Source organism: Lissotriton vulgaris, chromosome 4_1, assembly GCF_964263255.1.
Source record: "Lissotriton vulgaris chromosome 4_1, aLisVul1.2, whole genome shotgun sequence".
In the NCBI taxonomy this organism is placed as follows: Eukaryota; Metazoa; Chordata; class Amphibia; order Caudata; family Salamandridae; genus Lissotriton; species Lissotriton vulgaris.
This window is the reverse complement of record NC_141691.1, coordinates 660043346-660060320: the sequence shown is the minus strand read 5'-3', so window position 1 is coordinate 660060320 and position 16975 is coordinate 660043346. Positions and strand designations below refer to the sequence as shown.

Genomic DNA, 16975 nt, shown 5'->3' with positions numbered 1-16975 from the left:
AGGGCAGTGGTTTTGTCTGTGAACATCTGCACCACCCTTCCCTTGATGGAAGTCAGAAAGGCTTTTAATGCCAGCCGGATTGCTCGGATCTCCAATAGGTTGATGTGGAGGCTAGATACCGCCAAAGACCAGAGGCCTCTGATCTCAACCTCTCCAAGAGTGACGCATCAGTCACTACGGTCAAGTGCGGTTTGGGAAGGGAGAGGGGTCTGCAGACGACCCAATTGCGATTCCGTAATCATAACTGCAGATCTTTTGCAGTGCAGTAAAGGTGTATCCTGGTTGTACATGATGTCAGCGGGCAAACTAAAGAGGCTTGGAGGCTGTGGCAGCTGGGAGAATGGTGGACTGGGCTGACCTCTAGCTGTCTGACCAACGGTGTCTGTGGGTACAGCATCCTCAGCCACTGCGCAGAGGCTAGGAAGCTTGTGTGCTGTGGTGGCTGGGCGGGTAGAGACGAGTCTGGAAGCCCTTTCCGTGGCCACAAAAGGAGTGAAAGGCAAACTGGGGTGCAGGTGTGGGGGCAACAAATGGAAAGGCCCAAGGACCTGGCTGTAACTCCAGCATGGAGTCTGCCTGGTTTCTGAAGACACAGGAGCCATCAAGTTGATTGTCCTATTCTTATCTAGGTGATATATAGAGTGCACGGCTACCCCAATGGGACTCCCAGTGATATAAACAACTAAGCTGGTTTCAACCTCTCAGTAAAACCATATTCCCGGCTTTATCAGAATCACCTAGTTTACAAACATCCATGTTTTTAACTGCTATCTAAAACATACTTAGTTTTCTATTTTGTGAATCCTATTTGTTAAGGGGTTCCATAACTTTCGAGTCAGATAGGAGAAAGAGCAGCTGCCGCCCCTAGCTTTACGAATGTTCGAGTTTGACATCTGCAGTGCACTGGCGGATCTTAAAGGCCTGGAAGGAGCATAGTGCTGTAGTAAAGACCATCAGTTGGGGCATGTTTTTGTAATAAAGCCCTACTTAGCAATGCAGGGGGTCTTATTCTCTGCTCAATAGGCAACAAGTGTAGGTAAGCCAATGAGCTTGACACTTATTGATGCCTAGGAACTTTTAAGAAAAGACGGGCAGCAGCGTTTTGCACTACCTGCATTCTTTTGATTACGTATCATGTAGAACCTAAGTAGAGGAAATTTCCATAGTCAAGGCGGGTGAAAACAAGCGCCTGAACAATTAGACTGTCAAAGATCTAATATTTTCCTAAAAATCCCGAGCATGTTGTAACAATTTGCTGCAATCTTCCTGACCAGAGTGTCAAGAGTAAGTGAGTTAGCAAGCCAGATGCCTAGATATTTTAAGGAATTTTTAAGGGTGGGTGGGCTTCCTAAAGACTCTGGCCAACGTACTACTGACCAGCTGTTAAGTCACTGTCCACCACTATAACTTCAGTTTTATCACCACTGATCTTAAGGCAGCAACTCCCTTTAAGCAGGGTCCAAGTTGAAACACTTTTACACAGTTCAGGGGTAAATACAGAACTACTTGTGGGTCATCTGCATAAGTGATTATTGAAAGAGCCAAAGTTTTTGACTATTTCCAAAAGGGGGCACACGTAAAGATTAAATGAGGTAGTGCTTAAGAAAGAACCCTGAGGAACTCCACATTTCACGGGGGAATACCTCAGAGTAACAAGTCCCCAGCAAGGCGCGACGCCTTAAGGCCACAGACGAAGAAACTGCTCTGCCCAGAGACTCTGACGTGTCCAGCCCACATCAGACTGTGAACTTAGCTGCATCTCTCTCATCAGCCATAGCTTGAGAGAGTTTGGCTCAGGCCTCCTCCTGGACCATAGGCAGCACCTGTGCAACCGAATCCCAAAGTGAATGGAAGTAACGGCTAAAAGGCATGTGGGTTGCAGACCGCAGTGCGAGACTGGTGAAAGAAAACATTTTCTTGCCCAAGGTGTCCAGCTTTTTGGATTCGCTAATCGGTGGGCTGGTAGAAAATGCACCAGGATTTACTCGGGAAGTGGAAACTTGGAACACCGAGCTCTCCGGGCTAGAGTATTGGGTTAAGAAATTGGAGTCCCTTGGGGATTGGTGATGACGGCGGGCAATTGTTCTCAGGCCTCGAGCAAGACGTCCCTGAGGGCTTCATTAAATGGAGAAGCGGTTCTGAAGGGGTGACTCCCAGCTGAAGCACCTCCGTCAAGACATTAGTCGACAGCCATGGAGGACAGCTGAAGGTCCAGATCCTTGAAGTTCTCCTCACCACAATAGCAATTGAGCCTCCCTCCTAAGTAGCCACGGTGGAAGGAGAGACCAAGCCAGAGAGGGGGGGGGGGATGTTTAGTACACTGGTATCCACCAAATCCTCACACCAGTCCCTTCTGAGCTCCAATGGCTCCTCCCAAAGTCCTAGCCCATAGGAATAGGTCTCAGGCTCCAGTCGTCGCTGGAGTCTGCGTCGGATGGCGCCCATTCGGCTCCATGTTTGAGTCCTCATCACTGTTGAAATATTAGGGTATAATCACAATTAGTGTGCTGGACCATTGCGTGCTGTAATTTGAGAGAAAGACAATCTTTGTCTTAGGAGATTTAGGGGCTTTTGAATCTCCGGTCCGTGGCACCTAAAATCTTTACAAAGTAGTACTAACGATAGGTGCAATTGTGCTTGACCCCATTCCCCGTTCTTTGCAATTCAATATTATCTACTAACCTGTTTTTGCAAAGCAGACACAAGAGTAAGTGGGGGAGAAGGGTTAGAAGGGACAGAGGCACAATGAAGCAGACTGAAGATTTCAGAAATGTGACAAGGAATTACTAGATAATAAAGGGAAAATGGAGTGAGTGACTAGATTAAAATGAAAAACTACAAATGGAAAATAACTTGATCGAGAAATTAAACAATGAGCCATCAAAGACACCAGACAGGGGACATTGGTGGAAAATTATTAAGGACTGAAGTACCAAAGTGAACACCTGAAATACAAGGAAGGCGTATTGGGAGAAGCGAATAAAGCCAGAAAAACAGTAATTCATTTGTGACAGTAGAAAGCAAGGAAACTGATCTTAAGTCTGTAAAATGTGAAAGCAGTCTATTTTACAATGGGGAGAGGATGTGCCCTTACGGGTAGAGCAGTCGACCTCGGAGCTCGGGAACAGAGTCTCGGCAGGGATGCTCAACATCCTGTGAATCTCAGTAATTCATGTAATCTCCCCGTGCCCAACAAAAAATGAATGTGTCAATCTGTAATGCAACTGGTGCTCATGTAAAGCGATCCGATACCTTCGGGTCAAGTTCACGATATATAAAAATCAGAAAAACCCCTCAAAAAACAAGTATAATTTGTTCTCTGTTAAGCGCCAAGTGCATTCAACAAGTATAATTTGTTCTAGTTTATGATGAAACCTTTTTATTCTGGAAATGTAGCCCAGTCAACCTGGTAATTGCAGATATGCAAGTGAAGTAGATAGGATTAAGATCCGCTCCCTGACATGGCCATATTACAACAATTACAGTTACTCTCATCTAAGCTCCTGTTTTTTTTTTCTTATAACACTGGGGATTAAACATATTGATAAATGACACAAACAAGCATTACAAAGCGTGATCTGGTCCGTTAAGCTAGTGGCTATGTTTCAGCATTTTGAGTTTTGAGCTGTGGTAGATAAATTCATTTCTGCGGATTCACCTTCTAAGAGCTCACAAAGCAGGCACATCAGTTTTCTTCCCACAAGGCCCTAGGTATGATTTCCACAAATTATACTCTGCACATCTAACAGGTGAATAGCTATTAACAAGATCTGATGTCTGAGTGCAGTTACAACAGGTCTTCACTTACCTAGAATGCACTCCAGAGCTTATTTTTCCTTATTTTCTGGTGTGCAACTTTAGGTTTGTGAAGTACATTTAATTATAACTGTCCTTCCAGTATTGATGAGCAGCTTCAGGGGGATTGACTATCTGGAGACCCAGTATTTTTATACAAAGGTGTTTTACTATTCCAGCAAGATACCAGGAGCAGTGAGCGATTCTTGGAGAGGTTTCCACAGCAGCGAGAATGTACTGGAAAAAACTATAAGTATTGAGGCATCTCCATCTACAAAGGGACTCATTTGCTCCAATTATTTTGTTTCTCCAAATAAGTTGTATTCGATTTCACGTAACATGCAATGTTTTACACAATATCTCAGAGAACTGATGTCTAAAAGTTGTGACACAATTGGACTTCATTATCCCATGCCTTTGGCTTCTCAAGTCTATCACAATCATTCATTACAATAATCAACTTAGCCATAACTATCAACCAAAAATATGGGGGCTTTAGATCTGCGATACACTCCTGGGTGTTGTATAGTATATTTTTTTCAAGACTTCTACCCACTGCAGGCACATGTGGTTAAGGCATCATGGTCTGAAAATGCACCATTCTGCTCTGCTCTATAGTTAGGTCCGGGGGAGGGGAGGCAGAAAACTCCCAATCTAAGTTAGCCCACAGTGTGTGACGGAGATATGGCCCGCCCACGGGTCTCCCTTCCTGTACTTAATCGCACCTCATACATGCCGCCCGTAGTATTGGTTTCTAATCTCCTGTCTTGTCCACCGGAACCGGTAGTAACTCGTACCAGTCTTGGCTCTCCTCTTTGGCGTTCAACTGAAAAGGTCTGCCATCTGCAGACACCTATAGAAGCACCTTTTCCTTCCATTTTTGCTATTTTCGGAGCCTCCTTCGATTGCTATCTGGCCCTCTGCAATAATAAGTACTAGGCACAGGAGCCTCTCATTTTAAACTTCTTTTGTAGATGTGGGTAGGACACAGAGTAAGCATGTCTCTGATGCAGGAGAGGCGATCGCAAGTTACTTCACAAAGAAGTTCCATAATGACAGCACAGTTCTCAGTCAATACACTACCACCACCAGACCATATAATAAAATCCTACAGCTGGGGATGCATCTAGGCTGCAGGGTGCCAGCTGCATGGGTCTTTTGTCAATTCTCCTAGAGTTAAGCATATTGTATGAAGAAAATTAATCTGCATTAGCTTAGGTTTAGCTTTTCTGGAGAGATGTTGTGTATGGGTAAGTGCTAGTCACCACTTGCCATTTCCTAGCGTCCTTTCAATTCTAGAGGCTAATATATTTAGAAAGTTTTCATGGTCAAAGTTGTTTGCACCTACCACAGTCCAATAGTCTAGTGCAAGCGCTTACTTACCTTCCCTCAAATTAAGCAATAAATGCTGTACACTACCTGTCACAGGTTTCCTACCTCCAGGTCTCCACGCATTTCTAATCACTCCGGTAAGTTTAGCATACAATAAAAGTTACTAGGGTGGTATGTCGCCATTATACGCCATGTCCTCATAGGGCCCATGGAGCCCTAGATCATAAAATTCCCCTATCGTATAAATCCCTCTAAAACCTCTACTGCAGATTTGCCCCTCTGAACATGTGTGACTGACTCTGTGGATTGACAAGTAATCGACTGTAAGGATACTACGGACCCATTGTGCGGCTGCTTTTCAAGAGGGCCTTCAGTGCTTAGTACACCCACCCTTATCACGGACGTAGCTGCCGTTCGCAATCTGGATGACAAGCATGAAGATCCTTGATATAATGCGTGGGGGGGGAATTGGTACCTGGAACATGACCAGTTTGGGCTCCAAACTAAAAAATTCTCAATGGTAGGACACTATTGCTAGCTCTGACCTCATTGCCCTTCAAGAGACTTGGCTGGTAAAACCCAGTCACATACAAGGCTCTGTATCTTATTTAACAACGAGCATTCAGAGTATCTCTGGCACAGTCAAAGGAGTCTGTTAACCCGGATATCAGTCACCATTCCAGGGTGAGATTATAGACTGGACTTGAATCACAGCAATTTCCAAATCACTTGGTTCGAATATCTGTCCAAGAAGTTGTTGATTATTAATATGTATAATGATTGTTTTGATTCGAATAATTGTGCAAGCCTGAACACACTGAGAAGTGTGCTCGAGGTTGCCCTCTCAGGCCCAGGGGCTTGTCACAACTTCTATTATCTGGTTGGGCGATTTTAATACTCATTATTGCAAGTTAGGCAACAAAGTCGCTTGCGGCCTAAGCGATATCAATGGTGAACCTCTGACGCACTTTGTACACAATCCCTATGGGGAGATCCTCAATGAACTAATTGTGGAATATCAACTGCTGTTTGCCTTCGCTGCCACCGCTGACCTTGAGGTTTTCAATTCAACTTTCTTTAGGCAGAGATTGTCGCAGCATCATTGATTTTATTTTGTTTAGTGGAGGATCTGTTAGGGACACTAACAGGGTACTAGGTCGAAGCTAAAGCTCTCAGTGACCGCAATCCTTTACCTGTGTACCTTATTGGTTTTGATCGCCTTAGGAATGACTGCAAAACACTGACCACAACGGATGTTACAAAAAATAAAGTTTTCAAAAATGGTCTACAGCCAATAAGGCACAGTTGATCACTAACTTAGTGAGGAATAGTAGGGATGCAGTGTCCTGGTGTCAGATTTCAAGCAGGGCACATTCTGTCATCATGTCCTCCTTTGAGGCGCTTTGTAATATCGTGCAGGAACAGCTCACTATTCAGGTTGGAAATCGCCCAAAAAAACAAAACTTTCAGGTGGTTTGATACAAACTGTACCAAGGCACACTCTGCGCTCCTTAATTCAACTAAATGGGTCCCTCGTGATAATGACCTCATAAGGTCAAGTTGTAGGCTCCACAATCTTGCACTGGAGGCAAGAAAAAAACGAGATTAGAGCAGAGGCCTTTGAATCGCTACTTGCTGCTAGTACTAGTAGGGATTCACGTGCCTTTTGCGAAGTGATTAATAACCCGTTAGGTGGGGCGAACACTTTAAAGTAGTCTTCGGTATTGCCCACCAAGATTCTTCACCTGAGCACACTGCGACAGGTGACTTGGTCACTCTAAAAGACGACTGGCATACCAGCTGGAGGAGGTCAGGACAGCTATCAGTAGATGCCCTAATGGCAAGGCACTGGGCCAAGACAGCGTCCCAGTCAACCTTTTTAAAGATAATACCATTTTTGTGGCCAGTTTTCTAACTATTGTTCTGAACTGATTTTCTATCATTGCCCCCTCCCCCTAAAATATTGGTCTCACCCTGCCTGTAATCGTGCCTATTTGTAAGAGGGAAACAGAGGGTGCCCTACGTGTTATCGGCCTAATTCCCTGATAAATTCCACATCAAAAATCATGGGCAGAATAATTTTAGAGTGGCTGGAGACCTGGGCCCTGGACAATAACATCTTGTCAAATTTGCAATTTGGCTTTAGGGCACTGTGGAGCAGTGCCTAATCTTACAGCTAATTATAAGTCAATATACTCTGGCTAAGCAAGCACAGATCCACCTTTCCCTTGTGGACCTTAACTCCACCTTGGATCATGTGAACTGTGTCAAACTCTGGAGTATCATGGCAGAAAAGGGTGTCGAGACTGTCTTGGTACATTTTCTTAGAGATTTACACCGAAAAGAGACAGCCTCTACTAGATTTGGCCATGTGGGGGTGACAGAGTGTATGCAAGGGCCGCATTCTAGCGTCCTTTTTATTCTCATTTTACACTAATAGTCTTGAAGATCGATTAGTCAACCTAAATGTGGACGTCCCGCAAATTGGAACTTGTGTGGTACCTGTACTTCTTTATGCAAACCACACTGTTTTAATAGCTAGGACCAAACTTGGCTTGCAGAAACTCCTGGATGGTTATGTGTAACATATGGACAATTGGAATTGGCTGTAAACCACTGTAAAACCTACATAATGTCCTAAGGCACAAGACCCAACAAAGGCAAAACATTTTTCATAAAGGACATTAAACTTTAAACAGTCATCTTTTCCCTACCTGGGTATACTTTGACGACCAATGCTCATGGAACTAGTTTGATATTGTTACTGAACCCATGTAGAGGGCTTGCTGAGGTTCACAAAAAAACTTGGCTCTAAACCCCCAAATACATTTTTGACCATATATAAAGCCAAATGCCAGTCAATAGCTACTTATGGTTTGAAAGTCTGGGACACTAAAGATTTTAAAGCTATTGAGGTCACTGAGAATAATTATTTCAAACGATTGCTGGGGCCACACATAGTTTTGTGAAGTATCCTTGCCACTCAGAACTTGGTCCGGATTAAGTCTTCAACCTTATTAGAATATATCCCCTTCTGTTGTGCCTGGCAATTTGTTTCATGCTTGAAGCACACTTTAGTTGCAGTGTGATTACAGATTGTTTAAACTGGGAAAATGTGGGTCACATCCTCTTGGATAGTTGTGTTAAAAAGATGAGCAATATATTAGGCCTCCCTGATTTCTTCTACTGTCTGGAGAGTGTCTCTTTAGCGACTCGTCAAACACTTAAAGATCTTTATTTGAAGTGGATAAGGCATTCCAGAATCTGAACTGAAGCAGACAAAAGTACTGTCCGTCTGTATTGCTCTTTTGGATACCAGCCCAGCACTCGAATCCTATCTTTTATGGGTCCGTAACAGTTATCAGTGGACCCGAGTAACTGAGGTTCAGCATTCTACATTATTTGATTGCTTTCCCTGACCATGTTAGGCACCCCATGGCTCTTGCTTTGAGTCCTTATGACCAAGGCCCCACAGCAGCACTCATCCTCTTGGACCTTTCAGCAGCCTTCAACACCGTCTCCCACTGCACACTAGCCACCAGACTCCACAACGGCAGCATTCAGAGAACAGTCCTAGACTGGATTCGACCTTTCCTCTCAGGCAGAACACAAAGAATAAGACTCCTGCCCTTCCTCTCTGAACCTACAGAGATCAGATGAGGAGTACCCCAGGAATCCTCCCTCAGACCCACGCTTTTCAATGTCTACATGGCCCCACTTACAATCGTCAGAAAACCCGGACTCATACGACACACAGCTCATCCTCTTCCTCACCAAGGAACCAGACATCACAAGGCGTAGTTTCCAAGAAGGAATGAAAGACGTTGCAACCTGGATGAGCAGCACCTGCCTGAAGCTCAACTTGGAGAAAACAGAATTCCTGATTCACGGCCCCACCACCTTCGCATGGGACAACACCTGGAGGCCCCCTGCCTTTGGAAACCCACCCACTCCAACGTCCACGCACACAACCTCAACATCATACTCTACTCTTCTCACCATGAAATGCCAGATCAACCCCATGTCCTCCACTTGCTTCAACGCCCTCCGCATCCTTTGCAAAACCTTAACATGGATTCCCCCCCCACCCCGACGCCAGGAAGACCGTCACTCACACACTCATCGCCAGCAGACTGGACTACGGAAACGCCCTCTAGGCCGAAATCTATGAAAAACTCCTCCGCAAACTCCAGATCGTCCAGAACGCTGCACCCGAACTTATCCTCGACGTCCCACGACATGACCACATCACCCAACACCTCTCGGACATCCACTGGCTCCCTGTAGAAAGAAGAATAACCTTCAAACTGCTCACACATGCCTACAAAGCCCTCCATAACACTGGACCCCAATACTTTAACAAATGAATCTCCTTCCACGCCCCCAAGAGATACCTCCGCTCTGCTGACCTCGCCTTAACCATGGTCCCCCGCATCCACAGGGCTAGAGCAGGTGACAGGTCCTTCTCCTACCTGGCGGCCAAGACCTGGAACTAACTTCACCTCTACATTCGACGAAGCCCGACACCGCACCAATTTAAAAGGACCTCAAGACCAGGCTCTTCGAATGATCTACGGAGCTGCTCGCACCACACCCTTCCCCAGTTCTCTGAGACCCTCACGCGTGAGTAGTGTGCATCAAAAACCCCAATTGATTGATTGGGATCCATTTGGATTTTTTAGCATAGTCATGGCCTACAGTCATTGCTATTTGTACTGGATAAGGAGGGTGATTCCATGATGGAGAACATGGTTTTATTGTGGTTGGAGTCGAGGTAGAATCATGAATGTAACCTTAATTGAAAATGCTAAAAAAAATAAAAATAAAAAATTGGGGGGAAATTAGGCTGTGCAAGTAGGAGCATGCTTAATCCTCTCTCGGATAGGGGAAATAAGTGTGCATATAATAACAAAAAAAGAACAGGCCAAAGGTTAAAAACCCCAACGTCAATCATTCCCTTCAAGAGTGGTTATGGAATAAGCCATTTCATCAACAGCAACAAAGGATTAAGAAACCAAGAAGTAACCCTGTGAGAAAATGGATGTGACAGTCAATCTCACAGCTACAGTGCCAGGTGTTTGTAGGTCAAGACATTAAGACTACCTTCTTAATGGGTTGCTCGGTTTGACATTTACGGAGCTGTTTTCCACATATTGTTGCACTGGTTCTACGCCTCACTAAAGCACCTTACATTGTGTGTTCACCTACTATGTTCGGTGCAGGCCATTCTATATCTTTTGCATCTGTTCCTGTCCCTTTTGGTCAATGGTCTACCATTAGTCTGAATGTATTAGTCTGTCTTAGTCTCATATTTGGCTGCTGTTAATCAGAAAGTGGAATGATTAAACTTTTTTTACTCTTACACGGTGGTAAAATATGTCCTTTGAATAGTCTCAAGATTCAGTTATTGACCAGTCACTTACACAGATTTTTATCATAAAATGCTTTGCCAATTCACACCATTATAAGAAGCACTCAACTTGGTACCAATCCAGAAAATAATTTATTCTACACCGGCATAATGTGATTTATTTAAAGCATGTCTTTGCACAATGAGCTATGACAAGACAAAACAGAACAGAAACAAAATTGGGGGGTCAAAATAGAAGCATTCCTTGTACTGCACACAATTGACATTTAGAAGAGTGCAAATAAGTTCACACAATGAAAAAAACATTTAAGAAGGTAACATTTTAAAAATGAAAATGAATGCTTGTTCTTCTTACCTGACACTAATCGCAGTGTTCCTAAAATACCATATATGGTTTTTGTAACTGCTGAAGGAGGGATATCTTTTTTGACTAAAAGAGGCAAACAAACCAGAAGGAAAGCATGAAGTTAAACTTAACTCCTCTTCAACTGAGATTGCTTGATAAATTAAAGTCAGGATATTAAACTGTGACCATAGTACAACAATGCAGTGTAAATTTATAAGTTACTTATGCACAGACGCAAATCAAGATACATTTGAATTTCAGAAAGACATAGCAAGGTGAATTAATTTAAATTGAAGACCAAATTGTTGCATTACTTGAGTAAAATAACATTCCTCCTGGTTTCATAAAGGAAAATTAGGTTTGTTTATCTCTTATGTTTACTGATCTTCCTCATGGACAGTAAGCCGCTATTACATAATTAATTAGTACTAAGAGTTTTAAGAAAATGTATGTCATGCAAATTTGCCATACTGGCAAGGTCAGTGATACTTTTAAAGCTAGCAAGAACCAACGTATGTCACTTCCTTGGCTGCCTCTGGATATCTGCTTAACAAAAGATTATAGTGTTGCTAAACATCACTGTATATACAAGTGCACTTGAGAAACAAAATTGTTAGAGACACGCTTTTACAATTTTATTTTTGTCCAAGTAAAGCTATGGCCCCTATTTAAAATATGGCTGAGGGAGACTTTGCCCTGTGAAGTTTCTGGCCACCAATTAAATGGCAATCCAAGGGGATTATTTTGTCGTGAAGGGATTCGTTTCCAAATCAAACGTTATCATAATGATTACGAAGGTCCCATAGAAAATCCAGGCCCTTGGAGATCCATAAGATTTCATAGGGCCTCTGCCAGGTTTACCTTACATCATGCAGCAGTGGCAGAACGGGAAGACTAGCGTGGTAGTGAATAGACTCCCATGTCAATGTTGCCACCGCCCGTCATTCCTCAGAAGGCTGTACTGTAATTAAGGGGTTATAAAGATACCAGCTAAAGTGAGAATACGGTTGAGATTAGGTCACTGGATCATTGCCTATGCCCTGGAGTATGAAGACACCAATGTGGCTAAAGGTGTGTTTTCCCAATTCCACAATCATGTTCATTTATGCATGGAGGTGAATTAGATCAGGCAAACTGGTGATACAATATAGTTAAAAACATGACAAGTAACAAGCAACAAGTTATTGAGTTCAAAAACAAAAAAACTCATCATGCAATGTGCAGCAATTAATGGAGTATTAGGAGTTACAGAATAAGGTGTGAATAATACAATCAACTCCTTTGTTGATGTCCAACATACCTACGGTCTAGCACAATGTGGTATTGGGAGGACTTGTAAACTACATGCCTGAGGGTGAAACTGTTAGCATGTTACTAATGGAAACAGTAATAAAAAAATAAATGTGTGATAATCTCCATTAATTGTCAATACCACAAAGCAGAGTTTTCTTCCCCCAAGACCTACGTTAACCCAAACAAGTGAACTCATGGCTTGTGGGACAGTAAGCCTTTACGGCATACTTTGATGACATTTCATTTTATCTCTATATAGAAACGAAGATCTATTTTCCTCAAAACTCATAATTATATGGTGCTGTAATTTTTCCACAGGTTTATGAGTTAGGTAAGTTTGCAACCTATCACCCATACCCCAATCTAACAACTAGTTACTCTTTAAGAAAGATGCCTGCGTAGACTGCCGGGTCATGGAAGCATATGTATTGTAGGCAAAATATTCAAATCTTTGAAACGTAAAGTGTATTTAGTTCAATTCAATAGATATGACAGGAAGTTAGTATAGTTGTAGATGTAATGCAAATATTTTACTCCATAACCTTTCATGATAATTTATTTTTCAGATTTCGTTGATTTTATGTTCTATATTGGTAGGGCAGCAAGGGAAAAATATACCAGGTAGCCAGTCTCCACATCAAGTTTTCTTACGCCAACTAAATGCAAGAATAAGCCAACTTCAATAGACCGTGCACTCTAATAAATGGCACAATATACTTGAGAAATAAAACAATTCTTTTTAAGTGCACTAATTTTCCCATATCTGAAAAAAACAAAAGCAGCTTTAACAAAAAATCAATAGAACAACAAAAATTACCAAATTCTTACATAAATCAATAGCCTGTTGTGTTTGAATGTTGTCAAAAAAAAGTCAACTGAAAACCACAAATCCTAGATACAATATGTCATCCTCAGGCAAAAAAACGAAAGTATTTATAGTATGTCTGCATAATTTACATAGAAAAACATTTAATGATTCATGAACGGAAACATGTAAATATTTATTTAAATGGTAACAGTGTGATAATACTTATAATTAAAAGAGTAAAAGATATTTCACTCAGATGCGTGGCACTTGGACCTCCGAATTTCACTTTAGTGTTTAATCTTGGTACTATATATTCTATTAAAGTTATTTATTAAAAAAAAAAAGCCTTGTTTGTACGGTGGTAAAGCAGTTTTATTGCGGGTTCGGCACTTCTATTATGAACTTACACCGCCTTTGGAGATCTGAGAGCGGTGTTCAATTTAGTGCCACGAGATCTGCTTTGGAGATCCCTTCACAAGGCTGGGTTACCCGGCTGCTTGCTGGTTCAGATAATCGAGTTGCATGCTCGGAAGTTTGCCAAAGTGAGATGGGGCCCCAATGGGGAATTGACTCAGAGCATACCGATTGAGCGTGGCGTCCGCCAAGGCTGCGTTTTGGCCCCCACCTTATTTTCCCTTTTTGTGAATGATATTCCTGCACACTTAGAGGGTTGTATGACTGACTCACCCAAACTAAGTGGAGAAAGGGTGCCTGCGTTACTTTTCGCAGATGATACCATTCTAATTTCGCAAACCAAGAAAGGTCTCCAGGCACTACTCCATTCATTTAGCGATTACTGTAATAAGAAAGGGTTGGAAATCAACGCAAAGAAAACAAAATGTATGGCCTTAAACCCTATTAAACCAGATAAAGGATATTTATTATTAAATGGCCAAAAATTGGAATTGGTCGAACATTTTTCTTATCTGGGGGTCTCGCTTGATTCTAATTTCACGTGGAAACCCCAAATTGATAAAAGTAAGGTAATATTTGCACAGAATACCAAACCCATCCTTAAGAAGCAAAGTTTAAGTATCAGCAAAGCTGTGTCACCAGTAGTGGAGCTGTTTAAATTCAAAGTCCAACCGGCAGCCCTATATGGCGCCGAGATTTGGGGTACCGCGTCAAAGGACGCTTTTGGAATCATGGATAATAAATTCATGCGCAAGCATCGTAAGGGCCCCAAAATGTACCCCTCTGGTACCTCTTCAGTTGGACCTGAATATTAAGAGGACTGACCATTACATCATTGTCAGGCCATTAATGTTTTGGGTGAGACTGTGGCAGACACCAGAGTTGCTTGATTATAGAAATGGGCTTAAAGAGATAATGTGTTTAGATGTACCAAATTCCATTGTCTGGCTTAAACATATTAGAATGTGGTTTATTAACTCCTCAATTTTGGGAATGCCCCGAAAGGTTACCGTCAAATTAAAAAAACATGGTGAAAAAGGCTTTCTGGGGTTTCATCAATAACCAATTAACCAATGGGAACAGTGGTGGGACTTTAGTCAGCAATTTCTTAACCTTCAAGGATGAGCCCCTATTTGAGGCTTTCCTTGATGAAGTTGAGCCCCCACTCGCCAAAACCCTATTTATGAAATTTAGGTACGGGAACCTTATGACTAACTCTACTCTGGCGCATTGGTCCAGGAAAAGTAACAGTGATACCGCAATGGCAAGTGAAACCTGTACTATGTGTGAGGGCAATCACAAGGAGGACGACCTGCATATCCTTTTCTTTTGCCCAGCCTATGTGCTGGCCAGAAGAAAGTGGATTAAACCTTTGTGTAATCTTTTGGGTATTAGGTCATGTAAGACGGCACTTAGAATAATTAAATCTGATACAACTCAAACCATAATATTCAGCGCCAGCAGATTTCTCCATTCTATCTATTTTGTCCGTAGGAAAAAAGGTTTAAAGTTATAAGGATAAAGCGGAGGTCTTGTGTACTTTTAAGACTCTTGTTTTAGTACAGCGAACCAGATAGGCATGTTGTTATGTTTTTATGCTTAACTGTAACAATTTTATTAGGCACAATTGCTTTACTTATAACGAATGGATAACAACTGAGAATTGAAAAGTTTTATAAATGAAATGTATTGTTGTGCAAATCTTTTATGGCAAAATTTATGCCGAAATAAAGAAAGAAAGAAAACAATGACCCAATAAGAAAAATTTAATATTTTACTGCATCAAAATGTCCTAGGTCCAGATTTTCTTTACACGAAAATGAAAAAAATATGTAATGCCCCTTGCATTTAGATTACTGTTCAAGTATATGGCCTTATAAAACATGTTTTTTTAAATTAAATATTTGTAGATAGGACTTCAAACCCAATACCCATATTATCAAAGGCGAGCACCTGTGAGAGTAACTTCCGTGGAGACCCGGTCGATAACAAGGACATCGTCGGCTCCAACATCACAAGCTTCTATATAAAACTTCTCTGGTGTGGTGTGCCTAAGAAGAAAGTATGAAAAGAAGAGCAGGTCAGCCAAACTGAACATTTTCAGAATACCTTTCTCTATCAACATAGCAAGGATTAATGAGTGGATTCCACTTCTTACCGGGACGAACAAAGGTTACAAGCACCTGGGACACTTTACTGCCAGAAAGCAGGCAGGAGTGTTACATGAATGAATGAATATTGGGATTAGTAAAGCGCACGGCTACTGCTAGAGTGTCCCGGCGCTGGGTCTGATGCAGAGGGAGGGGTGCATTTTAATCATTGAACAGATGTTTATTCAAATGCTTGCGAAAGTGTTTTTTTGTACGAGATGCATCTAACGGTCACCGGGAGTTCATTCCAATATTTGTCTGCCAGAACTGAACAGGCAGAGCTATCCCATTTCTTTCAACTGACAAAAGGAATAGGTAGGAGATGGGCTGACTGAGACCTCAAGGGCCTATTAGGGCAGTAGGGTGTCTGTCCTGAAAGTATTTGTGGTCGGATTTGTAGACAGCTGGTGTGTGCTTTTGTCAATCCTTTGAAAATTACTCTATCACTGGTAGCCAGTGTAGCTGGCTTCGGTAGTGGAATACTGAGGTATGCTTAGGTAAATTAAACAAAAGGAGAACCGCCATGTTTTGTACCCTTTTAAGTCTCTGCATGAGGTAGTCTGGTATGCCTATATTATATTAGTGTGATCAAGTCCAGACCGGATCAGCGACTGTATTACGGGTTTATGGGCTGCCTCTGGCAGGATTTAAGGAATTTCCTTAATATCCTAAGAATTCAGCAGGAGGTGTTGATCACGGCTGAGATCTGGGGTTTGAGTGATAGGTCAGTGTCGATAAGAACTCCTAGATTTCTAGACACTTTGGCAGGAGGGTGAGGTACTGTGCAGTCAACTAACCAAGCCCCTGACCAACCGGACAGGGGATTATTACCGAATAGCAGGACCTCTGTTTTCTCAGGGTTGCATTCCAGGGAAGATCATGGATATCTAGAGTACGAGAGTGTACCTACATATTAACTGTACACCGTTAAGTACGAATCACTTCTCACACTGTTTCACTGAATACGAATTATCCTTACCATTACTTTGGCGTTTGCAGTTCTCCAGAATCTCCACTAGTATGTACAAAGGTTATACCATTCCCTTCGAGCCTTATTATCAAGATGGTCGCTAATATAACAGACCACTAGGGAGTTAACAAATGCAGTGGACTAAGTTAACGCCACATGTGTTCTCTCTTGCCCACAGCATACACATAATATGACCTATTAATACGCTGTCATGTGCAATCCCCATGCTACTTGGTGTGAAGGATAACTACGCTTTCTAGTTTGACCAAACGTTATTAATGGGCATATATAGCCTGTCACAGGCACGTTTAAACTCTCTCAGCTTTCTTTATTGTATATGAACTCTTTTCTCTATATGCGAACCAGCCAATTTCTACATGTTTTACTGGTCACAACTTACCCGGAAATACTGTTTACGTGCGTCAAAGTTCTGGAGAATCCGCAACATATTTCTAATCTCTTTGCAGGAACACCAAACTAAACAAACCCGTACAAC

The 16975-nt window shown here is 42.2% G+C and overlaps 1 protein-coding gene across 4 annotated transcripts in view; it reads right to left on the bottom strand.

Moving 5' to 3' along the window:
• Positions 1-15404, bottom strand: part of SACM1L (SAC1 like phosphatidylinositide phosphatase) — a 411244-nt gene extending 395840 nt beyond the window's left edge. For all 4 annotated transcript variants that reach the window (XR_015309871.1, XR_015309872.1, XM_086964916.1 and 1 more), the window contains exons 1-2: positions 15313-15404; positions 10854-10928 (exon numbers count right to left, since the gene is read on the bottom strand). The gene's annotated coding sequence lies outside the window, so the exon portion shown is untranslated. The remainder of the gene's footprint in view (positions 1-10853; positions 10929-15312) is intronic.
• Positions 15405-16975: the final 1571 nt, after the last annotated feature.